The following is a 16,921-nucleotide window of genomic DNA, read 5'->3' as shown; positions in this document are numbered from 1 at the left end:
GTTTCCCCCCTGAACCCCAAGCCTGTTCCTACTCACCCCAGACCTTGGGCATGCCCCCTCCCACACCTGGGAGGCCTGGGGATGCCCTCCCCAAGGAGGCCTTGGACAGCCCCCTACCCCTGCCGGGGGGGTGGGGGGGGCTGCATAGGGTACCGCAATGGCTAGGGACAACCCTAAATCCACCTGCCGGGGAGGCAGTAGCTAGGTTGACAGAAGAACTCCATGGTCCTTAAGCCCCTGTCCAGCAAGGGGATGCTGTTCAGGAAAATCTTCAAAGTCAACCTTATGGAGGTTTTTCTATTTGTCCATCTCAACTCCCAGCAGCGTTTCTGCTCAGGAAGAGATGTGGCCGAAATTTTTTTTTATTTATTTTAGTAAAAACTGATTTCAGGCTGAAAATGAGTCAAGACAGCTATTATATTGCTTTGCTGCTCCCTATTTCCTCCAATAATTATAGATGATACCACCAGCTCCATATCTTATAAGTACATTGGGCCTAGCTCACCATAACCCTGCTCCTGGGATAGTCATTTACACTGGTTAAAACACTGCCTGCTCAGAACGCTGGCATTATATGGTCACTTTGCACCAGTGCAAATGACTGCACAGGGGCCAGAGCATTGCTGAACTGGGCCCTTAGCAGCTTTTTTGATTGAGTAAAACAAGCGCGTGATACTTTCATGCCATCTTGCCTGTTCCTAGATGCTCTGAAACCATACAAGGAGAAGTTGGCCTGAGAGGCAATTTGGTAAAGTTCTTCACTCCTGCTGCCCTCCCCCCATGGGCATTTTTCATTTGCAAAGACATATTTTGCATCACAACTAGTAAGTCCCAGAGGATAACTACAGCCCAATTAAGATGACAGAAGTTTATGTAAATAGAATAGCCCTTTTCCGTTGAAAATGGAAATGTTAATGTGTGCTCACATAGGGAAGTCCTACAGAGAAATAGATTCCAAAAATATTCAAGTGCTAGCTTTGTAGGAGTGCTTGACTGATGCAATCAGATGAGGGACAGTTGAGAAGAGGCACTTCATTCCTCTGTTTGCCTGTGCCTTTGGTATTTAATCTAGGTGGAAATACAAGCTCTAGCCTAGAAAGAAAGGGGCCTTCTGTCTGTTGCTTTTGCAACGGAAATGCCTTTTTAGTATGCACGCTAATTTATGACCAAGGATTTAATTGCACAGCTACTATACATATTTGCTTTTTCTGAATACTTTTTGACTAACTGAGCCAAAAAAGACAATGGATGGCTTTTGTCCAATTTCTTTACCCCAAAGTGCTGACTATTGCATATACTGAATGATTCATTATTTAGACAAATTAAGAACATGAGTTGGCTTATACACCTTAGCATTCCCTGCATTTGTAGCATCCTAATGAAATATTCTGTAGGAGGACCTGGGATTTCTCAGTTGTCACCAGTTTCAGTTCATACTATGGCTGCTCCGTACTTCAAGTTGACAGTGGGCACAGAGCTCAGACTCTCTTCTTCCAAAAGCATAGGCTACATCACTTCAGCCAAAGAATCAAACTTAGAGCATGGCTACACTTGCAGATGTAGAGCGCTTTGAGTTACACCAGCCTTCGTAGAGCGCAGTAGGGAAAGCGCTGCAGTCTGTCCACACTGACCGCTTCGAGCTCAATGGCGTGGCCACATTTGCAGCACTTGCGGCGGCATTGGGAGTGATGCATTATGGGCAGCTATCCCAGCATGCAAGTGCCTGCAACGTGCTTTTAAAATGGGAGGGGTGGGGTAGAGTGTGACAGGAAGTGTATTGTGTGTATGTGGGGGGGAGAGCATGTCAGCATGCTGTCTGAACTTACAAGACAGCAGCAGACCTCCCCCTCCCCACCTCTTTCTCTCTCACACAGCATTCCACAGTAATGGCTTGCATGCCAGCTGTCAGAAACGGAGCTTTGAAAGGGTATTTCTGCATTCCTACAGGAGTTCAAACCATGACAAGAGTGGCTACTTGACTTAAGGGGATTATGGGACGTTTTCAGAGGCCAATCAGAGCGCAGTAACGCAACACCTCGTTCACACCAATGCCCAGGTGTTGTAGCCAAGGCACAGCAAATGTTGTTCCTCTCGCGGAGGTGGAGTACCAGCAACCCTGTAGCTGCGGAGTCAGACGCTCTACGTGCCTTGCCAGTGTGGACGGGTAGTGAGCTAGTGCGCCCAAGGTTCCTTTATTGCGCTGTAACTCGCAAGTGTAGCCAAGACCTTAGCAAGATGGGCCTATTACTCACAGACAAGCAGTTATAATTCCATCCAGTAGAGGTCAGTGCTACACATGCACACTATCTCTACATAGTTTCCTGATCTGCAAAGTTTTTCCAATTAATCTGAGTTTTAAAGCAGTTAATAACTTGTTCCTTACCAATCACTGGATTTGGGGGGGGGGGGGGAGGAAGATTGATGTCCTTTTTTAAATTGGGGCCTACAGCCACCCAGGGCTATTAAAGCAAGACAACCTCACTCAGCACTGAACTGGATAGCAAGTTATGGTTCATCTTTCTGAAAGCATCCTTCCCTACTGCTGCTGTTATTGGGTAGCTGTGCCCAACTCTAAGTACCTCAGGTTTCCAGCTTCTAAGCTAATTAAATACAAACCATGTTGCCAGCTCTGTTGATATCAAGTTGGTTCTGACTTCAGTTTCTTTGCATTGCTCTCCCACAGTGTCACCCCTGTCAGGCAACCATAGTGCACTGTAGTGAGATTGTAAATGACACATTAGTTGACAAGGCTGTTGTCCCAGGAATAAAATGTTGGTTAAAGAGTGATCACAGCGGTGGTTTTAGTGGCAGGGAATAGAGAGGGAGCAAGAGATGGGGAATAAAATCAAGAATCTAATTGCAATAGACGGCCATGCAGCTGGGGCCTAATAATTATATGTTCCAAAACCATTGGGATCAAAAGTTTTCTGGAGTTCCCTTTGATTAAGAACCAAAGGCTCAGTGCTGTGCTCTGTGAGCACTCGGGTCAGAGCTGCTGTACGTCCTCTTCTACCAACATCTAGTTGTGAAGATGTTCAAATAAGACAAAAGCGTTAGAGATGCTCTCGCTACCCTTAAAATATCAACTGTGCACCCTTCAGTTGTCTAGACTAAAGCAACAGCATCAGTGGAAGAGGGCCACATATATATGCTCTGATTTTATCACAAAAAAAGAACAAGAAAGCTGCCATGCTGGTCTTTATGCTAATAAAAGTCTGTCTTCAATATTAGCAGTATCAAAATTAGAACGTGGAGGCCTCATGGATGATACATTTGGTTTTTAAAAGATCATTTGCCTACTGGGCAAATAGACCTCAGTGCATAGTTGGGAGGAAAATAGTGGGTGCTCAGCACCACTAGCCACAGCTGTTTGGTAGCACCCCCAATTTGCTGATCAGGGCACTGCCAAACAGCTGATTGGAAGTGCAGCCAAACAGCTGATTGGAGGATGAGGAGAGCAGTGAGCAGGCCTGGGCCTCAGGCAAGGGGCAGAGTGGGGGTGGGAAGAGGCAGAGTGAGGGTGGGGCCTTGGGGCAGAGCAGGGGTGGAGCACCCCCAGAGAATAGAAAAACTCAGGGACTATGCAATTGGCTGGCAACAAAATCTCGATGCTTGAGTCACACAAAAAACTATAAGAACTGGGTAATATAGTAAGGAGTGCTTTTCACTATGCTTACTAGGTGAGTCAATAGGAAAGAGGACAACTTTCTGTATCAACAGAAGCTGCTGCTTTTGAATAACAACTTTCATGACATCTTTGTGATGCAGTAAATAGGAGTGATTGGATTTCCAATATGTGTCACATTTGGAGAACAAAGAGATCTTTATCAGCTGCATGCATCATTCCCTGAATTCAGATATGTTGCAGGCGTAATACTGTAGCTCTTCAACAAGAAGAATCCCATACCATGACCACCTTATAATGATATATACACGACGTTCACTGAAGACATTAAGGGCATGGGTACACTTGCAAATGTAAGCGCTTTGAGTTAAACCAGCTTTTGTAGAGTGTAGTAGGGAAAGCGCTTCAGTCTGTCCACACTGAAAGCTGCAAGCACACTGGCGTGGCCCCATTTGCAGCACTTGCAGCGCCATTGGGAGCGGTGCATTGTGGGCAGCTATCCCACAGAGCACCTCTTCCCATTCTGGCACTGTGGCTTGTGGGAAGGGGGCAGGGGGGGCGGGGCATTCTGGGTCCTGTCCCAAGTCCCATGATGCATCAGTTCACATCCCAGCAATCCCTCTGCTTCCGTCCACAATTGGTGCCATCTTTCAACGTTTTTTGTACTGTGCACTCTGTCTTCCTTTTCGGTCTGCGGGAATGGAGCCCGAACTGCTGAGGAATATGCTGATGAGTCTCACCAGCACTTCACGTTTCGCAGTCAAGTTATTCCTTAAGTTCCAAAGTGACAGTGAGGACTCCGACATCAACGTGAGATTGCTTGTGGCATTCACAGACATGCTCACCACCATGGAACAGCACTTTTGGGCTTGGGAAACAAGCACTGAGTGGTGGGATCACATTGTCATGCAAGTCTGGGATGATGAGCAGTGGCTGCAGAACTTTTGGATGAGAAAAGCCACTTTCATGGGACTGTGTGATGAGCTCGCCCCCACCCTGCGGTGCAAGGACACGAGATTGAGAGCTGCCCTGCCGGTGGAGAAGCAGGTGGCTATTGCAATCTGGAAGCTGGCAACTCCAGACAGCTACCGATCAGTCGCTAACCAGTTTGGAGTGGGGAAGTCGACCGTTAGAATCGTGTTGATGCAAGTTTGCAGGGCCATTAATCGCATCCTGCTCAGAACCGTGACACTGGGTAACATGTATGACATTGTGGCTGGCTTTGCACAAATGGGTTTCCCTAACTGTGGAGGTGTGATAGATGGGACGCATATTCCAATTCTGGCATCAGCCCACCTAGCCTCCCAAGTACGTTAATCGGAAGGGCTATTTCTCTATGGTTCTCCAGGGACTTGTGGATCACCGTGGGCATTTCACTGACATTAACGCAGGTTGGCCTGGGAAGGTGCATGATGCACGCGTCTTTCGGAACACTGGCCTGTTCAGGAAGCTGCAAGCCAGGACTTTTTTCCCAGACCAGAAGATCACCGTAGGGAAGTTGAAATGCCCATTGTGATCCTTGGAGACCCTGTTTACCCTTTAATGCCGTGGCTCATGAAATCCTACACAGGGAGCCTTGACAGAAGCAAGGAGCGGTTCAACATCAGGCTGAGTCGGTGCAAAAGGACTGTGGAGTGTGCTTTTGGCTGTTTAAAGGGGGCTTTCTGTATGGGAAGCTGGACCTGGCCGATAACATTGCCCAAGTTCTGGCTGAGACCTTTGAAGAGATCACCGAGGCCAATTACCGCAATGTGAGAAAGCACATCAACACCCTATTCTGCATCTAGGCATGCACGCAGCCCTAACCCTCCTCATCCCAAGAGCCCGCACCAAATAACTTCCTTCCCAAAATAAAAGCAGCTTACCGGGAACCTCCTCTGGTGTTTGTCCTTCCCCAAGCACCGGCCACCATGATTGGCTACCTTCCTCCTGGCTTGAGAACAGCTCCTGGGTGCATGCATCTAGGGGATGCCGGGGTGTCTTCCTCCTCCTCAGCACCCTCGCTCTGCTTTGCTCCTCCTCCTGCCTTGTGGACTGGACTCTGAAGTGTCCATGGTGGTACTCAGAGTGGAGGTGGGGTCGCCCCCAAGTAGTGCGTCCAGTTCTTTGTAGAAATGGCAGGTCACAGGGGAAGCACCGGAATGGCAATTTGGCTCGCAGGCTTTGGTGTAAGCATTCTGCAGCTCCTTCACTTTAACCCTGCATTGCAGTGTATCCCAGTCATGGCCCCTTTCCATCATGTCCCTTGATATCTGCCCAAAGGTATCGTAATTCCTATGCCTGGAGCGCAGCTGAGACTGGACAGCTTCTTCCCCCAAAACACTGATGAGGTCCAGCACCTCACCATTGCTCCATACTGGGGATCGCCTGGCACGTGGAGGCATGGTCACCTGGAAAGATTAGTTGAGAGCGCTCCACGCCTGGCTGAGCAAACAGGAAGGGGATTTTCAAAATTCCCAGAGAATTTAAAGGGCGTGTCTGACGGTTGGTCACCTGAGGTCAGGGCAGTAGAGTTCAAACTGATGACAGAGTGGCTAGAACAGGCATTGTGGGACACTTCTGGAGGCCAATCAGAGCGCATTTACAGACCAGGGCAGGGCATCCACACTGGTGCCGCGGTGCTCCAGCAGGGGCGCATCAAACGTTATTCCGCTCCCCAAGGTGGAGTACCAGGAGCGCGAGTCAGAGCGCTCTACATGCCTTGTCAGTGTGGACGGGTCGTGAGTTAGAGCGCACTGGGCTGCTTTAATGCGCTCTAACTCGCAAGTGTAGCCATGCCCTAAGATGGTTTGAATCACTGAAAGAAACATACCGTAGTAGTATCATTCCTATGGACCAGTGCACATCAACAGTCTAAACTAAAGCCAGTCATCACAGAAGTACACTATGGTAGATTCAGTATGACCCCTTTTCAAAATGTATTGAAAAGAGATCAAATGGAGGTGAATGGTTACCCGTGTACACACACTTTCAAGCAAAACAGAAATATATACCTATTTCTCGGACTGTTACTTCAAAAACACTGCCACACCTGGTATTCATACGAAAGAATACACTTCATATATCCTGATTCTCCACTACACCAGATTTACATTGGCATCACAGTACTGCCGCTCATGAAGTTACACCAATAAAAACTGTCATTATGAAGTGAGGAATAATGCCTGTATTATTTATCTAGCACTGCCATGCTTTCGGAACTACATAAATTATATAACAACTCATTTCATTTGAAGTGATTTTTTTAATGTCACTATTTTGCTGAGCACATATGAGCCTACACATGTTTTGGTCTCAAGGTTTTTATTTGAGCCAGCTTGCTTATTCTGCCTGGATTGAAGATGTTCATCAGACATAAATCTATCCTGTTTAAAATGGAGAGACATTAATCCTTGGTTTAACTCCATTGGCTTCAAACTGAGTTACAACAGAGAGGGATTTGGTCTGTAGTCTCTTAAACTGCAAATTTTTTAATGTAAATGAAAACATAACATGTACAAGCTCCAAATCTTTTTCATCTGTCTACTTTTTTCCTGGCTACTGATGTCACTCTGCTCTTGGTACTATTCCCATTGGTAGAGAACAAAGAAAGTCTTTCTTTCACTTCTTCCATTCACTGGAGAGTTGCTTTCGTCCAGACCTCTCCTGCTCATGTCTGTGACAACTTCCTTATCAACCCCTTCCTTGGACTGGTTTCCCCCCATTACTGGACTTCGGGTAAGCAGCTCATGTCCCAAAATGCTACACAAGTCCCCTTCTCTCGCTGTTTCTTCCTGGGTACATTGCCACAGTGGAAGCCATGAAGACAAAGAATCCCTTGTGGTATTTTTAGCTGTGTAAAACACCGCTGCTCAAACTAAGTAAAGATGTATTTGATTTTTAAAAGGGATACTGTCGGGTTAAAAATCATGAGAAAAATCTTGGCCCCATTGAAGTCAACGGGAATTTCTTTAAAAATAACCCTATTTCCTTACCCCTCATTATTAATACCATTTTAGTTGTAATAATGCAACTTGTTTGCTATTTATGCTGTTGGTTCCCTTTTCGCATTTCACATAGTGTGCACAATGAAAAGAGACTGATCGGTTTTACTTCTGGTCAGTGTCTCTTTTGGATCCCATGCATATAGGGCCCTTTATTAATAAGATCTGTCAAAAATCCCAATTGAGTGTCAGCATCAGCAGCTAGGAGATCTAAGAAAAAGCACCAAACAGAGATGAATTAGTTATTTAGAATTTATTTTTTAAAATGACTTTTAATCAAGTAAACCCAATTTTAAACAACAAAAACTATTTGTTAATACTTTTTTCTCTCTCTTCTTTCTGAACAGGAGTCTGAACCAAAGCCTATTTAAGTCAATGGAAATACTCCCACTGATATTGACAGGCTTTGGATCAGAGCTTAGGTTTGCTGAGAATTTAATGCTTTGCTTTTCTGCATTAACAATTTTTAGTCTTGGAAAGTCTGGTAAAAACATTTGCAGGTGCTCCACTGAGCCTGTAGATGGAGCAAGTGAAGAGAGAGAGAGAGGAGAAAGACTAGAAATACTGGAACTTTTTCCCATCCACAGTGTATATCTGAGCCTGAAGAAACAGAACAGTTTAAAACAACAAACAACATCTCTTTTTCAGGGGTGCCATGGGGGGGCAAGGGAGGGCTTCCCCCCGCAGTTTAGTCACATGTCCTAGCCTCAGGTGGAGCTTGTACTCTTAACTGAGTGTGGAATGTGTGGAATGTGAGTTCTGCAGAAGGGAGGTGCTGCTCCCAGTTTGTGCCCCGGGGCCGGGAGTCAGTATTTTGTTTATAAACAGAGGCAGGGTGATTAAGATCAGAAAGGGCTGGTAATTAAATTAAGTTAGATGAGCCTGGAAAACAGGAATGGGGGGCAGAGGCAGAGTTGAAGACAAAGCAGGGGACTCAGAAGACGTACAGCCAAGGTGACATTCAGAAAAGAGGGAGATGTGAGGGGGACAGGTGAAAAGATGGGGCCAAAACCAAGGGAAGGAAGGGCCACATGCTATCCCTATCACCCTAGTCTCTGAGTGACACAATGTCTAACCTATTTCTCCTCAGAGCTCCTCTGTGAGGTAGAGCTGTGCTGTTGTTCCCATTCTACGGATGGGGCACTGAGGCACAGAGAGACTGAAGGGCCAGATTTTCAAAGGTATTTAGGCACCTAGTGAAATTTTCAAAAGTATCGAGAAGGTTAGGTGCTTTGTAAACCCCACTAGATGCCGAGCTGCATCTTTGGGTGCCTAAATCTTTGAAACTCTGTCCCTAAAGAACTGGCCTGAGGCAGGGCCGGCTCCAGGGTTTTTGCTGCCCCTGGGTTAGGGAGAAAGACTCTTTGAATGATAACCCAGGAGGAGGGCTGGGGACCCCTGGACTTGGGAGAGGAGGTTTGTCAGCATTAACCCCAGGGCCTGAGGATGGGTTGCACCTGAGTGGCTAGTGAGGTGGAGGGGTATTACCCTCTTTGTGGGCACTCATTTATTAATTCCTTTGTGGAATGTCTTCTTCGCAGAACCTCAGTCTGAGTGAATGACTGCCAGCATCATGAGGGAGCTAGGCCTGCATATTTGCAGGACCACCGGGGTGAGCTCAAAGGCAGTGCCCAGTCATGGGGGAGACTGACCACAGGCCCTCTTGATCAGCCTTGGATGAGGTTGTAAATTAGCTAATACATATCTGGTTTGGTCTCTCATATTCTCACACATGCAGACAGTCTTAAGAGTGAGGATGGTGGCAATTTCTGGGAATGTCTATGAGAGGAAGAAATTAACAGAAAATGAGCCTGATTCAGCATTCCTTGCACACCCCAAGCACCTAGTCACTTCCTTGTGAGTTCAGGGTGTCTGGCAACTGCAGGAATGGGCCCAGTGGGCAAAGAATTAATCATAGGGCCAGATGCTCAGATGGTATAAATCTGTATAGCTCCACTGAACTCACTGGAGATATGCTGATCTACATTAGCTGAGGCTCTGGCTCATATACTAGATAGTTTTAATAACACACCAAGAGAGAGAGAGCGAGCTGCGATGAGCCTAGATATAGAAACACCATCAAACAGGCTAGAAGGAGCATTTAATTTTTATTATCCACTTTGGAAAAAAAAATGGAGTTCAGGCCACAGTTCATAAACTGTTTAGAAATGTCATATAACAAGCTGATGGCCAAAAGTCAGAGTAATAAAACAATTCCTCCTGCCATAGAGCCACATACAGGTCATTGATAAGGAAGAAAGTTCTGATTCCCATAAAGCCTGCAACACAATTGCTAACTCTGGTGCTGCATGTCTTTAGGCTGGGCATGCGTTACTAAACCACTAAAGATGCTTAACGGATCAAGATTCTCCACCTTTGTGGGAGAACACCAAACAGCTTTACTGTGTAATGCAGTTACAAGTTGTACAACCAATACGATTATTGGGTTTAACAAATCCAGAAATATTCCTATTTTGAAACTGGGATCCTTTTAGCCTTACTAATACAGGATCAGGTCCCTATCACACACACAAAAATCCCCAAGTCCTGGGCACACAAGGAATATAGGATTTATATAAAAATAAAGCTTAGAATGGACATATGGTTGTAACCTTTACTATGAATTCCTGGACAATATCACTATAAAACAACTAGTTACATAACCCAAGAATCTTGGAAATAGGCAGTCAGGTTGTAGCATCCTGTTTAGAGGTCAGAACTTTCTGCTGTTTCATGCTAGCAGCCAGATAAGGTTAGTCCCACTAGCTCCAACCCAGCTAAAAAAGAGAGGTGTTATTATTATTTGTATTGCAATAGTGCGTACTCAAAGACCAGGACTCCATTGCGCTAGCTGCTGTACGAATGTAGAACCAAAAGATGCTTCGTGCACCAAGGGGTTTACAATCCAAGGCTATATCTACACTGGCAGAGTTACAGCGCCGGCAGTTACATTGCCACTCAGAGAGCACTGAAGGGAAACCCCTGTTGTGTGTTCACACTGTCATCTGCCTGCGCAATAGCGTCTTCACACTTGTGGCACTTGCAGTGGTATTTGGAGCTATTCCACAAAGCACCTCTTCCTCTTCTGCTGCAAAGAGTTGTGGGAAGGCGGGGGGGTCACGTGGCATCCTGGGTCCTGTCCCAATGCCCCATGATGCATTGCTTCACATCCCTGCAATCCCTGTGTTCATTATGGAAGATATTCCGCTGCTAAGGGTGAGCAGGGAATCAAAGGAAGGTCTTCTCCAAGCCTGCGGCTTCCGCCCTGGCTCTTATGTGGCTCGCCTGTGTGCAGCAATGGTTCCCCCGCCCCTCCAGTGATGGCAGAGTGGTGTGGAAAAGTTACCCTTAATGGGGCAAGAAACAAAGCAGCTCGGCCAAAGAACCTGCGGCAGCGGATTGCCCAGCACCTCCAGGAGAGTTTCCTGGAGATCTCTGAGGCAGATTCCCCTGAAGTGAGGGAATCAATCAACACCCATGGGCGCCAACTTATATGGGCTCGTGGAGCTAAAGCCCCAGGAATATTCAAAATCAGGGGCTCTGCTCCACCAATATTTGGAGCTAGGTTTCGCCCCTTTAAATCCCAGCCGCGGCCGGGAATCAGAGGGCTCTGGGCTGCCTGCAACCGCGGGGAGCCCAGAGCCCTTTAAATCCCAGCCGCGGCCGGGAATCAGAGGGCTCTGGGCTGCCTGCAACCGCAGGGAGCCCAGAGCCCTTTAAATCCCAGCCACAGACGGGAATCAGAGGGCTCTGGGCTGCCTGCAACCGCAGGGAGCCCAGAGCCCTTTAAATCCCAGCCGCGGCTGGGAATCAGAGGGCTCTGGGCTGCCCGCTGCGGCGGGGAGCCCAGAGCCTTTTAAATCCCAGTCGCAGCCGGGAATCAGAGGGCTCTGGGCTGCCTGCAACCGTGGGGAGCCCAGAGCCCTTTAAATCTCAGCCGCGGCGGCTGGGATTTAAAGGGCTCAGGGCTCCCCGCAGCTGCCAGCAGCTCAGAGCCCTTTGAATCCCAGCCCCTGGCAGCTGATTGCCCCCTCCCCAGACCCCTGCCCCAACTGCCCCCCAGGACCCCCACCCCCTATCTAAGCACCACTGGTCCTTGTCCCCCGTTACCCACTCCCGAGACAACTGCCCCTAACTGCCCCTTGGGACTCCAGCCCCTATCTAAGCCTCCCTTCTCCTTGTCCCCAACTGCCCCCTCCTGAGACCCCACCCAACTTCCCCCCAGGACCCCACCCCCTACCTGTCCCCTGATAAACACCCTGGACTCCCATGCCTATCCAACTGCTGCCTGTCCCCTGACTGCCCCTCCGAACCTCTGCCCCATCCAACTCCCCCTGCTCCTTGTCCCTTGACTGGCCCCTGGAACCCCCTACCCCTTCTCCAACCTTGTAATCTTGTGGCACTGACGCGTTGTAGCTTCATTTTATATCGGCTTACAGGGCGGGAGTGGGGGGGGCACCACCATTTTGGGCCCCACCAAAAATTTTACAAACCTGCCGCCTATGTCAACACCCTGTTCTGCTGCTCACACTAGGCATGTGGTGGTACGCGCATCATAGAAGCCTGCCTTCTGCAACCCTCCTGCCCCCAACAACTTGCTTCAGTGATTCCCAAAATCAAAGCCACTTACCGGGGGCCTCCTCTCCTGTTTGCACTTCACCAAGCTCCGACAGCTGTGACTGTGACCGGGGTAGAGAAGAGCTCTGGGCTGCATGCATCTCTGAGGACTTGGCTACACTTACAAATTTGCAGCACTGCAGCAGGGTGTGAAAACACACCCTCTCCAGCGCTGCAAATTGCAGCGCTGCAAAGCGCCAGTGTGGTCAAAGCCCCAGCGCTGGGAGCGCGGCTCCCAGCGCTGTCCGTTATTCCCCACAGGGAGGTGGAGTACGGACAGCGCTGGGAGAGCTCTCTCCCAGCTCTGGTGCTTTGACTACACTTAGCGCTTCAAAGCGCTGCCACGGCAGCTCTACCGCGGCAGCGCTTTGAAGCGCTAAGTGTAGCCACAGCCTAACCTCCGAGTCGTCCTCTGCCTCTGGGTCCCCCTCCCCCTCCACATCCTTGTCCATGATTTGGGAAGGCACAGCCTTTCCTACCCGGCCCTCCATGCCGTTTTGGAAAGCACTGGTTTGTGTATTTACTTACTTCCACGGGTGTCAAGAGTGTGTTTACATTTGCAGCACTTAGAATATAGAACTGGAAGGGACCTTGAGAGGTCATCTAGTCCAGTCCCCTGCACTCAAGGCAGGACTAAGTATTATCTACACCGGGGTGGGCAAACTTTTTGACCAGAGGGCCACATCAGGTGCCCAGCCAGCCTGTGAGGGGCTTCAGAGGAGAACAAGCCAACTCAGCCTGCCTGTAAACAAGAACTTAGGATTTGTCTACACTGGCACTTTATAGCACTGCAACTTTCTCGCTCAGGGATGTGAAAAAACACCCCCCTGAGCGCTGCAAGTTTCAGCGCTGTAAAGGGCCAGTGCAGACAGTGCGCCAGCGCTGGTAGCTATTCCCCTCGTGGAGGTGGGGGTTTCTATAGCGCTCTCCCAGCGCTCTGCCGCGACTACACAGCCACATTAAAGCACTGCCGCAGCCAGCGCTCTAACATTGCTAGTGAAGACGTGCCCTAACTGCCTAAGTGGCTGGTTAGCAGCAGCTAATTGACTACAGAGCAACTGGGCTGGGTAAGACTGCCAGAGGTCAGCTGAAAGAAGGTGTCTTAAGGGAAGAGGGGTTCCTGCTAACCTCTCCAGCTGTCATCCTCCTTATTCCAGCATCTCTGGGAACGCCTCTTCCCCTCCTGTTCTCCCTGCCCTTTTCAGTCCCTGTCTGCCCCCACGCTGTAACTACACTTCTACTCCTTTCACCGCTTCTACCAGTGAGGAGAATCCTTACCCAAGGCCTGCACTCTGCTGTCTCCTTCCTGCTGCTGGCTGGAATTCACCTGGGGAGTAGTAAGAGTGGAAGAGGAGAAGGTACCTGCAACCACTATGCATTGCAAATGGGAGACTAAACTTCAAGACAATCATGGCTGCCTGCAACCCTCCTGAATGTACGACAGGGCTGCTCAATGCATAAGGCACATCCACACTTGTCATCTGAAGCGGGAAAAGTTCCTTTTTTGCACAAAAACCGTCGGAGCGTCTACACTTGCCACTGACTTTTTGCGGTGAAACTCAGAAGTTTGGGGAGGCACAGCCTTTCCTACCCGGCCCTCCATGCAGTTTTGGAACCCTGATGTGGCCCTCAGGCCAAAAAGTTTGCCCACCCCTGGTCTAGATAATACTTAGTCCTGTCTTGAGTGCAGGGGACTGGACCAGATGACCTCTCGAGGTCCCTTCCAGTTCTATGATTCTAAGTGCTGCAGATATAAACACACTCTGACACCCGTGGAAGTAAGTGAGTACACAAACCAGCACTTTTTTTTCACCGCTTCACTATCACCATTGACACTGACAGCGCAAAAACGCTGGAAGTGTAGACATAGCCTAAGTGTTACCGTAGACCCTTGGCAGCCCTGGGATGTCTACCTATGCCTAGTCTATACGTGCAAATGTGATCAGGCTGCAGTTTGCATGTGAAGTTTTCCAGATCCCTTTCAAAAGTGAGCCTGTAGAGGTCTGATTTGCACAGCTGCCTGCAAAAACACAGTATGAGGTTGCTGTGGTAATGCTTGACATAGAAATTCAGAATAACTGATCAGAAGTAGCATGTTTACAGTGCAGCTCTTACATATGTTCTAAGAATAAAAAAAGTAGACGTGTATTTTTAGGCATAATGGGCCTCTTCATATTCCCCTGCTGGTTGCTGAAGCTTATAAAAACCAAGAGACAATTTGTTCATTTTCTTTATTAACCCAAAAAGGAAAGAAATGCAATATCTCCAGTTACTCTGAATTTAGAGGCATACTATCAAGTCAAAGCTGGTGAAGAACTTTCAGCAAATCAATGGATCAATAAAATATTTCAATTTTTTGTATTCAAATTTTTTTAAAAGAGTGCTTTTCTTCAACAAATATTGTTTCCCTGCATTGTTTGTAACCCACATATTGAGCATTGTACTAGTGCTAAGAGACAGAAAGTGAAATTGATGTGAAAGTCACTAGGATCAAAACAAGAGGATTTGTAAAGGTAAACAGGTAGCAGCCATGCTTTAAGTTAGGTAGCATGGCTAAATCACCTGCCCTAGGATTCCTGGAAGCAGGATCTTTTCAGAGACTCACATGGCCACAGAAGAGATATGCCAGTCTCCTGCCTTTGGAGCTGAGTGTTTTGAGTGCACTTGGGGGTACCTCAATCTGAGACAGGGAAACAGGCAGCCCTTAAATAGGGGAGATTCAGGTTACCTGCCTTCAGTCCCTGCTCCATAATAGGGATGAGCCCGTCTTCAGTGTACATGGTTTTTGACTCTTCTAAACATTCACAACCATGACATAGACGTCTTCCTGGGCATCTTGGGATGGTAGGTAGTTTTGTATATTCTTGATACTACAGTGTCTGACTGTCACCTTATACATGCATGGAACAATAATAGGTCTTTTAGTTTCCAAAGCCATTTTGTAGAGGAAATATGAGGAACAGAAAGAGCTTGAGCCCATCCACTGGCAGGGAATTCCATCACATCAACAAATAGGAGTTCAAAATGCGTCCCTGATTAAACTCCACTGAAGTCCCTAGACCCTGCCACCCTCAAAGTTGTCTGGTACACACAGAGAAATGATTATATCAGAAAACACACCAGTGCAACAAATGAATAACTGGTTTGCTTTTGGTAGGGGGCGGGTAGAGGAATGAATGAAAACTCCTGCTCGTTACAGTTAAATGCTGCTCAGCAGCAATGACTACCAGTGGCCCTTAATTTCTACAACAGACTGCATTGCAGGAGTGGAGTTCTGTGGCCAGTGTTATGCAGGAGATCAGACGATAGGATCTTAATCATCCCTTCTGGCCTTATGAATCTATGGCAACCAGAGCTTGCAACTGTATTGGCCTCAATCCTGGACCCATCTAAGATTTGGCTTTAGCCTTTGACTTGTCTGACCTATGGGAGAGTGAGGCAATTCACTCTGCACTCACACCTCAACAGTTAGTGCTACAGTAGACACTAACAGTGAATCCCTGTGCCTGGTAAACAAATGCCTGTGGTGGCTTTGCAGTTCAATAAGTTGTGCACAGAAGCACAAACTCTCAAAATGACACAAGGTCCCAGATGACTCGTATCTTTTAGACTCAAGACAGCAGTTCTTCCAAGGGAGAGGAGACCAGCCTCTGCACCAGAATGCCAAGATAAGTGCAAGGGGACGGACAGACAGAAGACTAGCTTGTCACTTACCAAGTTTCAGAAATAAACAGCTCTTGCTTTTTGCAGGTTGCCCCAGAGGCGAATTAGGGGTTTGTGGGGCCCTTGGCCTGAGCAAGTGGGGTCTCCTCACACCCCTTCCACCTGCAGTCACCCCTGCCCTTCCCCTCATCCCCCCTGACGCTCCTGCTGGGGAAATGGGGTCAGGGCACGGGGGTTTGCCCCACCCTTTGCAGGCAGAGAGGCAGGCAGGCAGAGGGGGCTAGCCCCCACGCCCTGACCCTGCTCCCCGGCAGGAGCACCAGGCAGGAAGGGTGGGATGCAGGGGTGCCAATTTTTCCAGGGGACCCCCCCGCAATTGGCTGGGGTCTCTGGACACAGGCCCCATTGGCCCAGTCTGGTTTCCCCAACTTTATCTCATCACCCGCACAACAGGAGATCTGCTGCTGGTCTGCACCTTGCTTGTATTAAATCCTTGCCCACAAACAACGGACACCAAAATTGGCGGCTAAAGCACACACACAGCTGCAACCTCGGTGCCCTTCGTAGGTGATAGAACTTGGTAGGTGTCACTAGCAGCAGGTCCTTTATGTATTACAGGCCAGTCATTAGAGGGAAAGAGAATCACAAATACCTGTGCAGATTTGACTCCAGCCAGTAGAGAGCTAGTGTTCTCACACACCAGCCAGTGCATTACAGGGTTTTCCTGGAAGCAGTGCCTCTGATAAGTCCGTGAGAAGAAAGGCAGAATGCATTAAGAGTAGCAGAGATTGGTGCCCAAGTAGGCTAAAACATGAGTCTCTACAATTATTAGTATTGCAGTGACTCCTAAGATGGGACTTGAATTTGTAACAGATACAAAACCAAAACAAGCAAAAAATAGGGGGGTGGGAAATGAACTTGTCTATTTGCAGGTCACCTTTAAGATATTACCTCAATTCTTGTCCTGATTTGATACTCCCTGGTCAATTTACTTTGTACTAAAAGCCACTCTCTCAGAGATGCATGTTTTTAA

Source organism: Mauremys mutica, chromosome 3 (genome assembly GCF_020497125.1).
Source record: "Mauremys mutica isolate MM-2020 ecotype Southern chromosome 3, ASM2049712v1, whole genome shotgun sequence".
In the NCBI taxonomy this organism is placed as follows: domain Eukaryota; kingdom Metazoa; phylum Chordata; order Testudines; family Geoemydidae; genus Mauremys; species Mauremys mutica.
This window is presented reverse-complemented; position numbering follows the sequence as displayed.